The sequence below is a fragment of the Schistocerca americana genome, chromosome 9, assembly GCF_021461395.2.
Source record: "Schistocerca americana isolate TAMUIC-IGC-003095 chromosome 9, iqSchAmer2.1, whole genome shotgun sequence".
Lineage (NCBI taxonomy): Eukaryota > Metazoa > Arthropoda > Insecta > Orthoptera > Acrididae > Schistocerca > Schistocerca americana.
This window is the reverse complement of record NC_060127.1, coordinates 53,211,949-53,231,371: the sequence shown is the minus strand read 5'-3', so window position 1 is coordinate 53,231,371 and position 19,423 is coordinate 53,211,949.

The following is a 19,423-nucleotide window of genomic DNA, read 5'->3' as shown; positions in this document are numbered from 1 at the left end:
TGCATGATGCGTAACTTCACTCCCGATGCCCGTAGCGAGGTCCATCTTTGCAACCACGACACCATGCAGCGCAGTACAGATGGGCCTAACAACATGTCGAATGGACCACTCAGGATTGACATAACATTCTCTTCACCAATGAGTGTCGCATATGCCTTCAACCAGGCAATAGTTGCAAACGTGTTTGGAGGCAATCCGGTCAGACTGAACGCCTTAGACACACTGTCCAGCGAGTGCAGCAAGATGGAGGTTCCCTGCTGTTTTGGGTTGGCATTATGTGAGGCCAATGTATGCTGCTGGTGGTCATGGAATACACCATAATGGCTATACGATACATGAATACCATCCTCCAGCTGATAGTGCAACCATATTGGCAACACATTCGTATTTATGGATGGCAATTCGTGCCCCCATTGTGCACATCTTGTGAATGACTTCCTTCAGGATAACGACATCGGTTGACTAGAGTGGCCAGCATGTTCTGCAGACATGAACCCTATCAAACATGCCTGGGATGTATTGAAAAAGGCTGTTTATGGACGACGTGACCCACCAACCACTCTGAGGGATCTACACTGAATCGCTGTTGAGGAGTGGGACAATCTGGACCAACAGTGCCTTCATGAACTTGTGGATAGTATGCCACGGAGAATACAGGCATGCATCAATGCAAGAGGACGTGCTACTGGGTATTAGAGGTACCGATGTGTACAGCAATCTGGACCACCACCTCTGAAGGTCTCGCTGTATGGTGGTACAACATGCATTGTGTGGTCTTCATGAGCAATAAAAAGGGCGGAAATGATGTTTATGTTGATCTCTATTCCAATTTTCTGTACAGGTTCCCGAACTGTCAGAACCAAGGTGATGCAAAACTTTTTTTGATGTGTGCATGTATAGATGAAAACTTTGAAACAGTAAATACATAATTTCAAAGCTATACATTTGTTCAAGAGGTGCATGGCCGAAGATGCTATACAGTTACTCTTCAGAAGTGTAGTGACTGAAGCTATTAATTTATTGTTAAATTAATGTTATTTATGTTACTTTACTGCGAGAATAATTTGACAGAATATTGGAAGACTGAAGACAAAATAAGACCTAGCTGGAGTAGATGACATTCCTTCAGAACTAATGATATCCTAGGGAGAGCAAGCTATTTCACCTTGTGTGCAAGATGTATGAGACAGGTGAAACCTACCCTCAGATTTCAGAAAGAATGTAATTATTTCAATTCCAAAGGAAGCAGGTGCTGACAGGTGTGAATATTACTGAACTATCAGTTCAGTAAGTTATGTCTGCAAAATACTAACATGAATTAATTACAGAAGAATGGAAAAACTGGTAGAAACTGACCTTAGTTTGGGTCCTGGAGAAATATAGCAACATTTGAGGGATTATGGAAGTGTCCGATTCCACACGTCTGCATTGACCCATGACGTCATCAGTATGGCGGAAATGGCTATTCTAACAAGGGAACCTCCCCATCGCACCCCCCTCAGATTTAGTTATAAGTTGGCACAGTGGATAGGCCTTGAAAAACTGAACACAGATCAGTCGAGAAAACAGGAAGAAGTTGTGTGGAACTATGAAAAAAAATAAGCAAAATATACAAACTGAGTAGTCCACGCGCAAGATATGCAACATCAAGGACCGTGTAAGCCAAGGAGCGCCGTGGTCCCGTGGGTTGCGAGATCAACTGTGGAACGAGAGGTCCTAGGTTGAAGTCTTCCCACCAATGAAAATTTTAACTTTTTATTTTCAGTGTATGTGACGAACTCTTATGTTTTCATCACTTTTTTGGGAGTGATTATCACATCCACAAGAAAACCTAAATCGGGCTAGGTAGAAGAATCTTTTTACCCATTCGCCAAGTGTACAAGTTAGGTGGGTCGACAACATATTCCTGTCATGTGACGCACATGCCGTCACCAGTGTCGTATAGAATATATCAGACGTGTTTTCCCGTGGAGGAATCAGTTGACCTATGACCTTGCGATCAAATGTTCTCGGTTCCCATTGGAGAGGCACGTCCTTTCGTCTACTTATCACACGGTTCTGCGGTGCGGTCACAAAACACAGACACTAAACTTATTGCAGTGAACAGAGACGTCAGTGAACGAACGGACAGATCATAACTTTGCGAAAATAAAGAAAGTAAAATTTTCATGCGACGGAAGACTTGAACCAAGGACCTCTAGTTTTACAGCTACTCACGCTAACCACGGGACCACGGCACCCCTGAGCTCACTTTCTCTTTGATGTTGCCTGTCTTGCGCATGGACTACTCAGTTCGTATATTTAACTAATTTTTTTCGCGGTTCCACACAACTTCTTCCTGTTTTCTCAATTGATCTGTGTTCAGTTTTCCAAGGCCTATCCACTGTGCCAACTTGTAACTAAATCTGAGGGGGGTGCGATGGGGAGCTTCCCTTGTAAGTGTCTCCAATATGGCGCCAATGATGTCACTACATACACATGGCAACAAACGCGAAAATACGTATAAATAAGACAATAACATTTCCCTCCTAAAGTACAAAAACTAACGGGCAACTGCAGGAAACTAGGGGTTTTAGGGAGGTGACAAGCCAAATATAACAGTAAAAAAAACACACCATGATCCCAAAACACACAAAATGACGAAAAAAAAAATTACAAAATTTACAGGAATCAGACACTTACCTTGAACTATAGAGGTCAACCGCAGCTAATGATACCAAAACACCAACGCTTACAGCAAAACTTACAGAAATTGGAGTCAGGCATTTCCCTTGACCGCAGCTGACGATACCAAAACACCAATACCTACAAATAAACCTACGAAAATTAGAATTGGTCATTTCCCTTGACCTATATAGGTCAACCAGAGCTATTGATAAAAAAACCAACACCTACCACTACAAAAAACAAATCCAAAATCACAACACCACACACACACACACACGCACGAGCGCGCGCGCGCGTTAGGAGAGGGTGCCATCAAACACAACAAGACGACACCTACAAACACAACAAACTCATAAACTCCGTGCCTTAATGATGTCACACACCATAACACCTTTATGCCAGGGGTCAAAGCAGATGGGTGGAATCGGACGCTTACATTGACCCACATGTGAGGCAATACTTACTGTACAACACGTTTTAAAAGATAGGTTAAGGAATGGCAAACCTACTTTTGTAGCTTGGGAGAAAGATTTTGACAGTGCTGACTGGAATACCCTCTTTGAAATTCTGAAGGTAACAGAGGTAACACACAGGGAGCTAAAGGTTGTATGCAGCTCGTACACAAACCAGATGTGGTTGATGATGTGAGACACTATTGTACTCTATCCCTGATGTTATTCAATATGGACATTGGGTAAACAGTAAAAGAAACCAAAGAAAAATTTGGAGAAGGAATTAAAGTTCAGGGAAAATACATAAAATCCTTGACGTTTGCTGATGACATTGTAATTCGTCAGAGACAGCAAAGGACTTGGAAGAGCAGTTGAATGGGATGTACAGTGTCTTGAGAGGAAGATATAAGATGAACATTTAAAAAAGAAAAACCAGGTAATGGAATGTAGTTATGCGATGCTGAAGAATTAAATTAGGAACTGAGACGTTAAAAGTAGTAGATGAGTTTGCTCTTTGGGCAGTAAAATATCTGATGATGAGGAAAGTAGGGAGGTTATAAAATGTAGACTGGCAATGGCTAGAAAAGCACTTCTGAAGAGAAATTTGTTAATATCGAATTTAGATTTAAAGGTTAGGAAGCCTTTTCTGAAGCTATCTATCTGGCTTGCAGTCTTGTGTGAAAATGAAATGTTGTTGATAAAAAGTTCAGATGAGAAGGAAATAGAAGCTGTTGGAATGTGGTGCTACAGAAGAATGCTGCAGATTAGATGGGTATGTTTTGTAACAAATGAGGAGGTACTGAGTAGGACTGGGGAAAAAAAGATCTGTGGCACAACTGCACTAAAAGAAGAGTTAGGTTGATAGGACATGTTCTCAGACATCAAGGGATCACATATTTAGTATTAGAGGGAAGTGTCAGGGGCAGAAATACTAGAGGGTGTCTGAAAGATGAATACAGTAAGCAGTTCAAAAGGATGCAGGTTGCAGCAATTATTTGGAGATAAAGTCATCTTGAGATTAAGACAAGATTATTCAGTGTGGAAATTTTTGTGTGTATGGTTAAATTAACCCAGAGCTATTTAAAAGGTTTCTGTTGTTGATTTCATATAGATTTGAGGGCATCAATACAAACAATAAATCATTTTAGTGCTGATGGGAAGGTCATTCCAAGTCAAGTTGATCATGGGTCCCAGCTCTACCACTTTAAATCTAATGAAATTTTATGTGAAGGTTCCACAATATCTTGAATGTACAAGATCTCAGATCAATATGTTGTTTGGTTCCATTTCTACAGCCACTTGAAGATAGGAGGCCCCAAGTTTGCACAACCTACATGCGTGCCAAAGGGCTGACTTGGATAACTTTTATGAAAGGTGCTCATAACTTAAAAGCCATAGCATTTGTATAGTTAAACAAATTTTTGTGCTGAAGAAGAATATATTACTGATTAGATTTTTAAATTCATCTGGTGACACTCCGTAAAAAGCAGCAATATCATAATTTTGTGGACAGATTGATCCAAGAATAGGTAATATGACGTGCAGTCATGCTGTCTTCTTGCACACTTTTTGTACAATAGCCTCTGTCCTCCTCTAACTAGTCTATACACTGGCAGATTTGATGAAAAATTTTGGGTAGTTTTCCTGGGTCTGTACTTCTGTTCTTTAATCTTTTTTATCTTGATATATAACCTCCCCCCCCCCCCCCCCCCCCCCCCTCCCAAAAAAAGAGAACTCTTTAAGTTTAACTATGTAGTTTAATTTTTGACCCATGCCTGCTTATAGCTGGAAATGGTCACTCAAAGTTATTACTTTTTATACACGTTGGATGTGTTTGAATGTGACAATGAGTAAACAGAAAGTAAAATCAGTGAAAACTGCTTTTATATCAATAAAAAGACAAGTGTAGTTATGTGGAAACCAACTTCCAAGTTACCATCAGCAATAAATTGATGAAAAACCGTGCCCTCTTATTGATGAAATTATCAACAAAAGTTTTTGTAAATTAATCCCTGATGAAATTTCGTACAACGTTATTTAAAACAGTGTAGAAAACATTGTTGAATATGTTGCGAAGACATTGTAGGACATATTTTAAATCTTGATATGTCTCAAAAAATAGGCCTATAAGCTCCAGAAGCCAAATAGTTAAAGTTCTGAAGAGTGTGCAACAGTGGTTTTACGCTCATAAGTTAACACTCAATTTAAATAAAACAAATTACATACAGTATGATAAAGTAAATCAGAAGGATGATCACCATTTACTATTGAGTGACCATGAAATGGAGAAAGTCTGGTCTACAAAATTCTTGGGCAGGTACATTGATCAGCACTTGAGCTGGAAAGACCATGTCACATACATATCCAAAAAACTCAATTCAGCATGTTTTGCACTGAGAATATTTTCTAGAGTTTGCAGTGCAGAGTGTACAAGATTAGTGTATATGGCTTATTTCCATTCTATTATATCCTATGGAATAACATTCTGGGGTGCAACTAAATGTCGCTTGAGAGAGGTTTTTAAATTACATAAAAGGGCCATTAGAATTTGTTATAACTTGCAAGTTGAACAAATATATTTCAAGGACAACACAATACATGAAAGTCACCGATCACGTAAACAGAGTAAGACGTGTGTCACTTTAACAGTCAAATCACAACTGAGTCTGAGTCTAACAGCTGCTGGCTGGCTGAACGCTTAGGTGGCGCTGCTGCTGCATGGCTGGCAGACAGCGCCGCATGTAGAGGACATGCGTAACTGTGCGACGGCACTTTGAAAGATCGACGAGTCACAACACTTTTCCCCCCTTTGAAGTTTATGCACAGGTCTTGATGGAGGTGGCCTGTAGATTGCTAACGTCCATAGGTGTTGTTTGACTGGCCGTAAAGTCTCGAGGAGGAGGCTTCCCGTACGGACGGAAGTGTCCCCGATGATAACAGGTCGAGATGACAGGGGAGGTGGGGGTTGAATCTGCTGGGGCCCCATGCACCAATCTGCCCGTTGCGACAAGTCCGGTTGTTATAACAGGAGACATGGGCGATGCGTCCGCGTCCGTAGCAGAAAGAGGTGAGTAGAGTTGCTCCGACAGATGATGGTCATCTGGTTCCTGCACGGGCACGTCTCCTGTTGGCGTCAGTTCTTGTGCTGGCACTGATATGATGGTGAGAGGTCAGCGTTGTGAGTAATGAGAGATTCCAGGATCCCGAGCGTCAGGTAGAGCTGAAGGTGGTGTAGCGGCATTCGGAATAGGTGTTGCCGGCACACGAGGCTGAAGCTGGTCCGAATGACGCACTGCAACACCCGTGTCCATCTGGATTTCATACAGGCGTCGGCCACGGTGTCGTAAGATGCGGCTCGGACTCCATTTTGGCCACCTGCCATATCCCCGTACCCATACAAGGGCGCTGGCGGTGAACCGGCCAAGCGAAGGCACCCGCGGCCGTGAGGTGGAAGGCCACAGAAGATGAAGTAGCATGCGGGGCTGTCGGCCATGTAAGAGCTCAGCCGGGCTGTGGTCACCCATGGGGGTGAAACGGTAAGAAGCCAGAAATTGGAGAAGCGCATCATCAGCAGCAGAAGAAGTCAGGAGTTTCATCATCTGAGCATTAAATGTGCGGACCAGTCGTTCAGCTTCACCGTTTGACTGTGGATGGAATGGAGGGGCCGTGACATGCATGACGCTGTTACGGGCACAAAAATCCGCAAAATCAGAAGAGGCAAATTGCGGACCATTATCAGTAACAAGAGTAGAGGGAAGGCCTTCCAAAGAGAAAATGCGAGCTAGAGCATTGGTGGTTGCCGCAGTGGTAGGCGACGTGCAACGGACAATGAAAGGAAAGTTAGAGTAGGCATCAGTAACGAGAAGCCAATAAGTACCTAAAAAAGGTCCCGCGAACTCAGCATGAATTTGCTCCCAGGGCTTCTCAGGCGAAGGCCATGGTGACAAAGATGACTTCGGGGCAGCGGCCTGTGACGCACGAGGTCCGTAGACAGCGACCATGTCGATGCCGGCCAGTACACATGACGGCGCGCCAGAGATTTTGTGCGAAAGACACCCCAGTGCCCTTGGTGAAGGAGGCGTAAGACCGAAGCACGCAGCGAAGCATTTTCGGTGGAAAGGAGGATAACACCATTCCTAGCCGTGAGGCAGTAACGCAAAGCGTAGTAGTTCCACAATGGATCAGAAGTCTTAGTGGACGGACGATCTGGCCAACCCTTCTGAATACAGCGTAAAACCCGGGAGAGGGTAGGGTCAGAACCCGTAGCAGCTGCCAGCCGGTCCCCGGTGATGGGCAACTTGTCCACAACCTGCTGCTCGGCAACATCCTGGTGGAAACACAAAAGTTCGTCCCTATCGAATGCTAGATCAGGACCCATGGGAAGGCGAGACAGTGCATCAGCATTTGCATGTTCAGCTGTCGGCCGGAAATGAATCTCATAATTGAAACGAGACAAGTAAAGAGCCCAACGCTGGAGGCGGTGTGCAGCCTTGTCTGGAAGTGACGTTGATGGATGAAACAAGGAAACAAGTGGTTTGTGATCCGTAACAAGATGAAATTTGAATCCATACAGAAAAACGCCAAACTTATGAAGAGCATAAATAATGGCTGAAGCTTCTTTTTCAATTTGAGAATACTTTTGTTGGGCATCCGTGAGCGTTTTGGAGGCATAAGCAATGAGTTGTTCAGAACCGTCAGAAAAACGGTGCGCAAGGACTGCACCAACCCCGTATTGAGAGGCATCCGTGGCAAGAACAAGATGTTGGCCAGGTCGATAAGTAGCCAGGTACGGGGCCTGTTTCAGCATAGTCTTCAATTTTTGGAAAGTGACATTGCATGATGCGGACCAGTGATAAGGCATGTTTTTATGCAACAGGCGATGCAACGGCTGAGCCACCGAAGCAGCAGACGGTAAAAACCTGTGACAGTATGCTGTTTTCCCCAAGAAGGCCTGCAGTTCCTTAACAGATGTAGGGCAAGGAAGGGCATCGATCACAGCGACAGTTTGCTGAAGTGGACGAATACCATCCTGAGAGAGTTGAAACCCCAAGTACATGATAGATGCCTTAAAAAAATTTGATTTCTGAAGATTACACTTAAGACCGGCAGTCTGTAAGACATGAAAAAGTGTGCGGAGATTCTGAAGATGTTCTTCAGTGGTGGAGCCAGTGACAACAATGTCGTCCATGTAATTTATACATCCAGGGACAGTGAGAAATAATTGTTCCAAGAATCGCTGAAAGAGAGCAGGGGCGCTGGCAACCCCGATTGGCAATCGTTGGTATTGATAGAGGCCAAAAGGCGTGTTAAGGACCAGAAACTGCCGGGAAGCAGCGTCGAGAGGAAGTTGATGATAAGCTTCAGACAGGTCAAGTTTAGAAAAATGCTGGCCTCCAGCACGTTTAGTGAACAATTCTTCAGGTCGAGGCATAGGGTAAGTGTCGATAAGGCATTGAGCATTTACAGTGGCTTTGAAATCGCCGCAGAGACAAATATCACTATTTGGCTTAGCAACGACAACGATAGGAGAGGACCACTCACTGGAAGTGACAGGAAGTAAGACCCCTGAAGCAGTGAGACGATCCAGCTCCCATTTGACCTGATCATGAAGAGCCACAGGAATGGGCCGAGCTCGAAAAATCTTAGGCTGAGCAGTGGGTTTGAGCGTGATACGAGCTTCAAAGTCGTTTGCACGGCCTAACCCAGGAGAAAAAAGGGACGAATATGTCGTCAACAAGGAATCCAATTGAGCATAAGGAATAGCATCAGAGACGATATTGACAGAGTCATCTATGGAGAACCCAAAAATGCGAAAGGGATCGAAACCAAAAAGATTCTCCACGTTACTATGGTCGACCACAAATATGGGAACAGTGCGAATGACAGATTTGTAAGGTACATCAGCATCAAATTGTCCCAAGAGAGAAATCTTCTGTTTATTGTAAGTCTGTAATTGCCTAGTGACAGGTGACAGGATTGGAGAACCCAACTGAAGATACATCTGAGAATTGATGATAGTGGCAGCAGAACCAGTATCCACCTGCATGCGAACATTTTGACCAAGTATTTGGACAGTGAGGAATAACATCCCTGAAAGGGAAGAAGTACAATTGACAGAGCAGACAACACAGAATCAGAATCAGCGTCATGTTCATGAACATCATGTATGTGGTCGGATTTGCAAACGGATGACATATGACCCTTTTTTTTTTTTTTGCATTTGTGACACACGGCCCAACGTTGTGGACAATCTCTCCATGAATGTTTCGTAAAACACCGCGGACATGAAGGAAGTTGCCGTGGGTTTTGCTGCAGTTTCTTAGAGGTTTGTTTACGGTTAGGCCGAGGCTGCGCTTGGGAGCGTACTGCGGCCATGTCGGCTGGCGGGGACACGCCATACGCTTCGTCAACATCGCACAGAGGTTGTATTTCCCCGACGTCACCCCATGCCTCTATTTGCGCTCCAGCGGCACGAGAAATTTCAAAAGACTGAGGATGGATAGGACTTCATCTAGAGTCAGATTTGCCAACTGAAGGGCATGTTGCCTAACTTCTTTGTTGGGCGCCGATCGGATAATAGCATCCCGTACCATGGAATTGGCATAGGATTCTTTGTGAACTTCAGTAACAAATTGACACTTTCTGCTGAGGCCGTGAAGTTCAGCAGCCCAAGCGCGATAGGATTGATTCGGTTGTTTTTGACAATGATAAGAGGCAACACGAGAGGCTACCATATGCGTTTGCTTTTGAAAGTAGACGGACAGAAGTGAGCACATTTCAGCAAAGGACAAAGACGCAGGATCTTTCAAAGGAGCCAATTGCGACAACAACCGATACATTTGAGGTGAAATCCATGAAAGGAACAGAGACTTACATGTTTGTTCATCCATGACATGAAATGCCAAGAAGTGCTGTCGAAGAGGTTTTTTGTAATCAGACCAGTCTTCTGCCGTCTCATCGTAAGGAGGAGATGGAGGTAGAGACGATAACGAGAGACACCCTGCATTGGATACCGTGACGAAATCATGAATCGCATTTGTGAGAAGCGTTTGCTGTTCTATGAGACTGTGCAATAGTTGCTCTAAAGTAGCCATGGAAACATGTGGGTCAACGATGGAAAAGAAAAATCACTATCTCGTCGCCAATTGTTATTACTTCAAATTGAACAAATATATTTCAAGGAAGACTCAATACATGAAAGTCACAGATCAAGTGAACAGAGTAAGACGTGTGTACACTTTAATAGTCAAATCATAACTGAGTCCAAGTCTAGTGGCCGCTGGCTGGCTGGCCGCTTAGGTGGCGCTGCTGCTGCATGGCTGGCAGACAGCGCCACATGTAGAGGACGCGCGTAACTGCGCGGCGGCACTGTGAAAGATCGGCGAGTCACAACAGAAATGGCAGAAGATGAAGAGCAAATTGCGATGATGGAGGTAAAAAGGTGAATAAGAAATAGAGTTAATAATGGTCTACCAATAAAAGAATGTCTGTCTTAACAGAGGGTTCAGTAGAATTGCAGGATGCAAGGTGATGCTGGATGGTAAGTTCCCATTATCAGAATTCAGGGAAACTAGTATTGGATGGGGGTGTCCTAGTGTCCTGTGTGGTGTGGCATTAGCAAGCACACAGGTTCCTTGAGAAATGCTGTAGAGTACAATCTGGTGAAGATATTTCAGCTGAAGTTTAATAGTGTGCTTCTGATTGTTCTACCAATTTGTCTCCATTTTATTCACAACATTTAGACAGCTTGTGATAAAGCAAGCTGGGATATTTTTAATTCCCCACTTGTTTTGCCTTCTGCCTCCTTAAAATTCATTTTTTCAATTTTAACTAATTACCATTAACATACGTGATTATAATCTGCATTTTCATAAAAGAGAAAGGGTGGCCCTTAGCCTTAAAGAATATAACACCAGATCTAATTTTGTGCTTAGTTTATGTATGTAATTGATTTTCTAATTTATTTTGGCTGCTCCTAGTTAATATTTTCAGTATAGGGATAAATCGGTAATTGTCTCGTAACTTAAATTCTGTTGTTAACATATAGCCAAATAGAAATGCTGTAATAATTGTAAACATTTGGAAGACGAAATATTAGTAATCTTAAAGTATTTATTTGGCTCTATTCGAAAACATGTTAGCAAAGCCAGGCCTTAATTAATTCCAAAGTAATTAACAGTTTTGTCAAAAGTATTGTTTGCATAACTATATATGTTAATTTTATGATTTAAACAAATAATTTGGCATAACACTTGCAGTAGAAGAAACTGTTAAAAAGAACCAATTTTTCGATTATTTGTTAATTTGATGAGTTAAATTTTAACTGTAATTTCTGTAAATTTAACTTTGAACAACGTGAAGTTTCAGTACCTATTATTGTGAGGATATATAAGGGCCCGGTTTTTGGTCACAAGAAAGTCAGTCCATGGCTGAGTTTCAGATGAGAAACCTGTGTTGGTCAGAATAACAGCAATGCTTCAACTTAACTGTGGAATAAGTGTTAAATAATTAGGCTGTGTGTAAAAACAATGACAGTGTCTGCTTCATACGTTCCTTTCTATTCTTCAAGAACCGTGAACTTTGTGGTTAGGTTTTCACTGCTTGTATATGTGCAGTAGTAAACTACTGTAGCAGTATGTGGACGTTCACCTGCAATCTATTAATGAGGCTTATCGAATGTTAAACAATAGTGCACTGGCCATATAGCTGTGTATTGTTAGGGAGTTGTGAAGAGTGAAATTAAAGTACTGTGAAACGCAATTGTGCACCTGATTATTTACAGTAATCAGTGCCAGAATCCACAACCCATTTTTCAGCCAATGTTGCATCACCGAGGACAACAAACGAAGAGAGAAATCAGGCAGGGTACCGCTACAAACTGACCTAACCGTCTTCTTCAGGTGCTGCACCTGAAGAAGATGGCTGGACCAGTCATTGAAATGTTGTGCATAAAATGGAAACAACTCGGCAGAACACCTGAATGCACACTATTAATCAGTCATGCTGGGTATAGCTGAGAGATAACGTCAGTCAAACGTAGCTGCACAGTAGATTCATTCCACATTTAACAATAATCTTTCTGGTACCAATGTAATGAATGATGAAATTTAAAGACAACTGTCTCTTGAACAATTCATTTTTCAGCCAGTCAGTGTAATTAATTGATATGTAATGCATTGATGCCTATGGGAATTGGCATCATACATATTTATGGTAGTTTATAACTAATTAATGTATATACATAATTAAGTATAGAGTAGTATTCATGTGACCCCTGAAATATTATTATTTTCATTAAAATATGCTTCATATTCCTAAAATTTGAATTTCATTGAATTTGAATATTTCATCTGCATCAAACTTTTGGATCGTCTCTTCCAGTAATAGTATGAACATTTCTCTGTATGTAGAAATAATGTTGTAACTGTTCTTTGTTGACTTTGCCCACACATGCAAGATCTACATCTACATCCATACTCCGCAAGCCACCTGACGGTGTGCGGCGGAGGGTGTTATGAGCAGAAAAATAAATTTGAATTAAAATATTCATTTAATGAATACAATAGGTTCTCTTTGAACATTTGTATATCATTGTATTTAAAGACAGAAGTGTTTTCTTTCTGGGTAGTAACGTTAGGAAGACAATTATATAGATACATCTCCATGTACCAGGTGATCAAAAAGTCAGTATAAATTTGAAAACTGAATAAACCACGGAATAATGTAGATAGAGAGGTAAAAATTGACACACATGCTTGGAATGACATGGTGTTTTATTAGAACCAAAAAAATACAAAAGTTCAAAAAGTGTCCGATAGATGGCGCTTCAACTGATCAGAATAGCAATAATTAGCATAACAAAGTAAGACAAAACAAAGATGATGTTCTTTACAGGAAATGCTCAATATGCCCACCATCATTCCTCAACAATAGCTGTAGTCGAGGAATAATGTTGTGAACAGCACTGTAAAGCATGTCCGGAGTTATGGTGAGGCATTGGCGTCGGATGTTGTCTTTCAACATCCCTAGAGATGTCGGTCGATCACGATCCACTTGTGACTTCAGGTAACCCCAAAGCCAATAATCGCAAGGACTGAGGTCTGGGGACCTGGGAGGCCAAGCATGACGAAAGTCGTGGCTGAGCATACAATCATCACCAAACGACACGCACAAGAGATCTTTCACACGTCTAGCAATATGGGGTGGAGTGCCATCCTGCATAAACATTGCATGTTCCAGCAGGTGTTTATCAGGCAGGCTGGGGATGATGCGATTCTGTAACATATCAGCGTACCTCTCACCTGTCACGGTAGCAGTTTTGCTGTCCAGCACCATCTGTCGGACATTTTGTGACCCTTGTTTTTTTTTGGTTCTAATAAAACCCCATGTCATTCCAAGCATGTGCGTCAATTTTTACCTCTCTATCTACATTATTCCGTGGTTTATTATGTTTTCGAATTTATACTGACTTTTTGATCACCCGGTATATCACACTCCTTTCATAATGACTTGTCTGGTGTAGTATTGCTCTCATTTTCCATCTGTTTCTTATTTCATATACCTTTCCATTTTTTAAAAATTCTTGGCTGCAACTCCTTTGGTTTCTTGCAATGGTTATTTTGCGGATAACCCATTTCAATATGGTAAGTTTTTTTGTATTTACAGAGATTCCAAATGTGATATAATGGAGTGGAACTGTGCATAATAAAACAGTTTGAGAACTTTAATGCTAAAAACTGTGACTAATTTCTGTAAGTTATAGCAAATTGCTTATTTTACTGATATGTCCTGTCATAGTCGATTTGTCATCCGTATTTTACATTTTCTACTTGCTTAAATTTTTTGTCATTGGTTCCTAGCAGTAGCATACTGTGTTTTGGTTGATATTTTAGGAGTCTGTTTGTTATTGCTGAATGAATTATCTTGTTGGTGTTTGAGATACTTGAACATTTTTTTCCACACACTTTTTAATTTGACTCTTTAACACCTGTATCATCTGCAAATAGGATTAATTTCTTTTTGATGTCTTCAGCAAGGTTATTAATGTACACCAAGAAGTGTAGTGGTCCCAGCACTTTTCACTGTGGTACTTCCTTGGATCTTCTCCACATCTGAGAAGTATTAATTCCCCTTTTCATCTTTTTCTTTTTTCATTTTGACCACTTGAAGAGAGTGTTTAAACTTGGTAGTTGGTTTGATGGTATCTGACTTCTTATACTCCCAAAGCCTCTTCATCAGTCAACTATGACTTTTTATTACATTCTTTGGGCAATTTATTGCCTGTCTTCTTTTTAAACTTAACCATAGACCTGTGCTTCATTACTAGTGTTCCAAAAGTTAGACAATTAGACAATTTATTGTATTTCTTCTGTGGTGTTCATGTCTTCTAAATCATCCCTAATTTCTTATAACCAGCAGATTTTTACCTCCTTTCTTATACAGTGATTGTATCAATACAAAATCCTAATCCTGTGGAGTTGATTTAGTTTCCCAGAGGTCTGCTTTAAGGGGCTCTGGAAAGCCCTATCTTTCCAATGTTAAAATAGTGCTTATAAATTACGTGTTTTCTCAGAATGTAACTATATTATGAGAAGGAAAATTGCCACTCACCATATAGCTGAGATGCTGAGTCGTACATAGGCACAACAAAAAGACTTTCACAATTAAAGCTTCAGACCATTGGCCTTTGTCAACAATAGACATGCACACGTGTGCATGCATGCATGCAAGCGTGCGCTCACACACACACACACACACACACACACACACACACACACACACACACACACACGACAGCAGTCTCAGGTAGCTGAACCACACTGGACTGCAGTCCTGTGTGTGTGTGTGTGTGTGTGTGTGTGTGTGTGTGTGTGTGTGTGCGTGCGCGCATGCACGTGCGTGTGCATGCGTGCATGTGTGTCTATTGTTGACGAAGGCCAATGGCCGAAAGCTTTAATTGTGAAAGTCTCTCTGTTGTGCCTATCTGCAACTCAGCATCTCTGCTATATGATGAGTGGCAACTTTTCTTCTTATGATATTGTTACATTCCATCCAGAATTTTCCAGGAACTTGAAATTTTTGCAGGTTATTTATTAGTGTATTGGCTACAACTTAACACAGGGATTTTTAAAAATTTGAATTAATTTGTTAGAGATTAAGTTTTTCTATTGAAATGAAAATTCACTACTTTTCTGTGGCATTTTTTGTTTATAAATTCAACAGTATACAGATTTTTGGAAAACAGCTGTGTTAAGTTACACAGAAGGAACTGTGTAACATTTCCTGAAAATTTGAAACAAATTGGTTTGTTAGACCCTGAGAAAACATGTAATTTGTATGAAAAAAAAAAAAAAAACTTTTGGGAATTGAATGAACAAGTTTGGATTACCTTATTAGTGCATTCCATGTTCATAGGATGGATTATCTTCATCTTCTGCAAACTCCTCCTCCAGATTCCTCTTTGTCCTCTTCCTGTGTACTCTGGCTTATATTTCTAGGCTATTTATAGCCCTGTCAGCAGCCCGAAGACGTTCCATGACTTAAGCATGCACTGCTCGTACCATGTTGAAACCTATCTCCATTCCTATATTTCGAAATACTTAAGTGAATTGTTTCTATTCCAATAAACAGTCTTGGGGATAGTTGACCATATAATACTATTTACACTTTCATTGGGATTTTGAGTTTTTCCATGAACACCCTTTTTCAACAGTTCAGGTGCTGTTAAGTCTCTGAAAATGTGTTTTATCACTTCCATTACTGCATCAGGCAGACTATGTTTATGAGTGTACACTTCACCAATTAGCAACCCCTTGTACTTACACCAACTGTTTTCTCCTTTGGGGCACAAGTAATGATGAGGGCTTTCATTGGTTGAAGGGGAGGGGGAGGGGGGGGGGGGGGGGAAAGAGCCCAAGCAGCCTTCTTCATTTCGTGGACACTGTCTGTGTCTTGTCTAATAGCCATTCCATAATAGTATTGTATTTTGTCAATTACTTTGTCAGTTAACCGTGCCTTCCCATCCAACCCTTTACCATCACTGAGGTTTTATTTTTTTGTACGAAGCTTTCAGTCACTGATGTTTTGATCCCATTTGTTTCTGTACATGTCCAGTACACTCAAATTTCTGCACTACAGCATCATCACCGTAGGGCTTCAGTTCTTGAATATGTTTGAGACCTTTAGAATCACCGTCACCAAGAGATAATTCACATATCACACTTTATCACACTCAACAGAACGTTGAAATATATTAGCAACACCAGCTACTTCCATTCCCGTAGTTATCTGGGCAATTATTTTCATGTGTACCTTTATTTTTTTTATGAGCACCTACAATATTTAGACATTACTGCTGCATCTAAAACTTTCCTTGTATACGTACTGGTGGCAGATACTACACCATGAAGAGATGTGTGTCCCCATTTATGCCACCTACCTTTGAATACTGCAGTCAAGTCTCTGTTACCACTGTTTTCTGTTTCTGCCTCTTCCACAGCTTTCTTCATAGATTCTTTACAGACGTCTTATACTGTAGGCTTAATAAATCTATTATAGTTCGTAAACTTGGTTGGAGAATTTGGATTTGGAAGATTCATCGTGCCACAGAAAACTGCCCCTGCAGTAGAACCCTTACCAATTTTACGCAAGACATAAACAAATCTAATGTTATGTTCATGGAGTTTGCTACTATTCTTCATTTGGGGTTACTGCCACACTGTTCCAAGAGGTGGTCATGTAGGAACACTTACCACACTTCAGTTCCATTTCACTGCCAAGTTCTACATGGTTTTTTATAGAGTTACAGACCAACTTCATTCACTACACTGAACACATTGTACACAGTTTGCAAAAATTCTGTTGAGAACTGACATATCAAATACGAGAGTTGGAACTTTAATAGTGGCAACTATTTATTTACAGCTCGTACAAAATAGATACGTGTTTCAAAGTTTTACTGACCTTCAAAGTAATCAGCAGCATTGTGTATAACCAGTTGCCAGCAATGTGGAAGTTGTAGGATACTCTTAGCAGTGCCAGTTGTGTTGACAGTTCGAGTGGCGCGGTCTATTGACCGACGAATTTGTAGCAGTTCTGAAGTGAATGCCGTGAAATGTTTCCTTCATTTCAGAAATCGAGTTGAACTTACGAGGACTTAAGTCAGGGGAGTGTGGTAGGTGGTATAGCACTTAGCAGCCTCATCAGTCAAACAAATCAGTAACAGCTTGCACTGTATGTGCTTGAGCAAATCCCTGTAAAATGATGGTCAGGTCCTGCAGAAAGTATAATCACTTCCGTCTCTATGCTGTTCATTTTTGGAATGTTGTTGTTGTTGTGGTCTTCAGTCCTGAGACTGGTTTGATGCAGCTCTCCATACTACTCTATCCTGTGCAAGCTTCTTCATCTCCCAGTACATACTGCAACCTACATCCTTCTGAATCTGTTTAGTGTATTCATCTCTTGGTCTCCCTCTACGATTTTTACCCTCCACGCTGCCCTCCAATACTCAGTAGTTCTAATGGAATGTTGTCTACTCCGGGGGCCTTGTTTCGACTCAGGTCTTTCAGTGCTCTGTCAAACTCTTCACGCAATATCATATCTCCCATTTCATCTTCATCTACACACTCTTCCATTTCCATAATATTGTCCTCAAGTACATCGCCCTTGTATAGGCCCTCTATATACTCCTTCCACCTTTCTGCTTTCCCTTCTTTGCTTAGAACTGGGTTTCCATCAAAGCTCTTGATATTCATGCAGGTGGTTCTCCTTTCTCCAAAGGTCTCTTTAATTTTCCTGTAGGCAGTATCTATCTTACCCCTAGTGAGATAAGCCTCTACATCCTTACATTTGTCCTCTAGCCATCCCTGCTTAGCCATTTTGCACTTCCTGTCAATATCGTTTTTGAGACGTTTGTATTCCTTTTTGCCTGCTTCATTTACTGTATTTTTATATTTGCTCCTTTCATCAATTAAATTCAATATTTCTTCTGTTACCCAAGGGTGTCTACTAGCCCTCATCTTTTTACCTATTTGATCCTCTGCTGCCTTCACTAGTTCATCCCTCAAAGCTACCAATTCTTCTTCTACTGTATTTCTTTCCCCCATTCCTGTCAATTGTTCCCTTATGCTCTCCCTGAAACTCTGTACAATCTCTGGTTCTTTCAGTTTATCCAGGTCCCATCTCCTTAAATTCCCATCTTTTTGCAATTTCTTCAGTTTTAATCTACAGTTCATAACCAATAGATTGTGGTCAGAGTCCACATCTGCCCCTGGAAATGTCTTACAATTTAAAACCTGATTCCTAAATCTCTGTCTTACCACTATATAATCTATTTGATACCTTTTAGTATCTCCAGGATTCTTCCATGCATACAATCTTCTTTTATTATTCTTAAACCAAGTATTAGCTATGATTAAGTTATGCTCTGCGCAAAATTCTACCAGACGGCTTCCTCTTTCATTTCTTAGCCCCAAGCCACATTCACCTACTATGTTTCATTCTCTCCCTTTTCCTACTGATGAATTCCAGTCACCCATGACTATTAAATTTTCGTCTCCCTTCACAATCTGAATAATTTCTTTTATCTCATCATACATTTCATCAATTTCTTCATCATCTGCAGAGCTAGTTGGCATATAAACTTGTACTGCTGTAGTAGGTGTGGGCTTCGTATCTATCTTGGCTACAATAATGCGTTCACTATGCTGTTTGTAGTAGCTTACCCGTACATCTATTTTTTTATTCATTATTAAGCCCACTCCTGCATTACCCCTATTCGATTTTGTATTTATAACCCTGTATTCACCTGACCAGAAGTCTTGTTCCTCCTGCCACCGAACTTCACTAATTCCCACTATATCTAACTTTAACCTATCCGTTTCCCTTTTTAAATTTTCTAACCTACCTGCCCGATTACGGGAGCTGACATTCCACGCTCCGATCCGTAGAACGCCAGTTTTCTTTCTCCTGATAACAACGTCCTCTTGAGTAGTCCCCGCCTGGAGATCCGAATGGGGGACTATTTTACCTCCGGAATATTTTGCCCAAGAGGACGCCATCGTCGTTTAATCATAGAGTAAAGCTGCATGTCCTCGGGAAAAATTACGGCTGTAGTTTCCCCTTGCTTTCAGCCGTTCACAGTACCAGAACAGCAAGCCCATTTTGGTTAATGTTACAAGGCCAGATCAGTCAATCATCCTGACTGTTACCCCTGCAACTACTGAAAAGGCTGCTGCCCCTCTTCAGGAACCACACGTTTGTCTGGCCTCTCAACAGATACCCCTCCGTTGTGGTTGCACCTACGG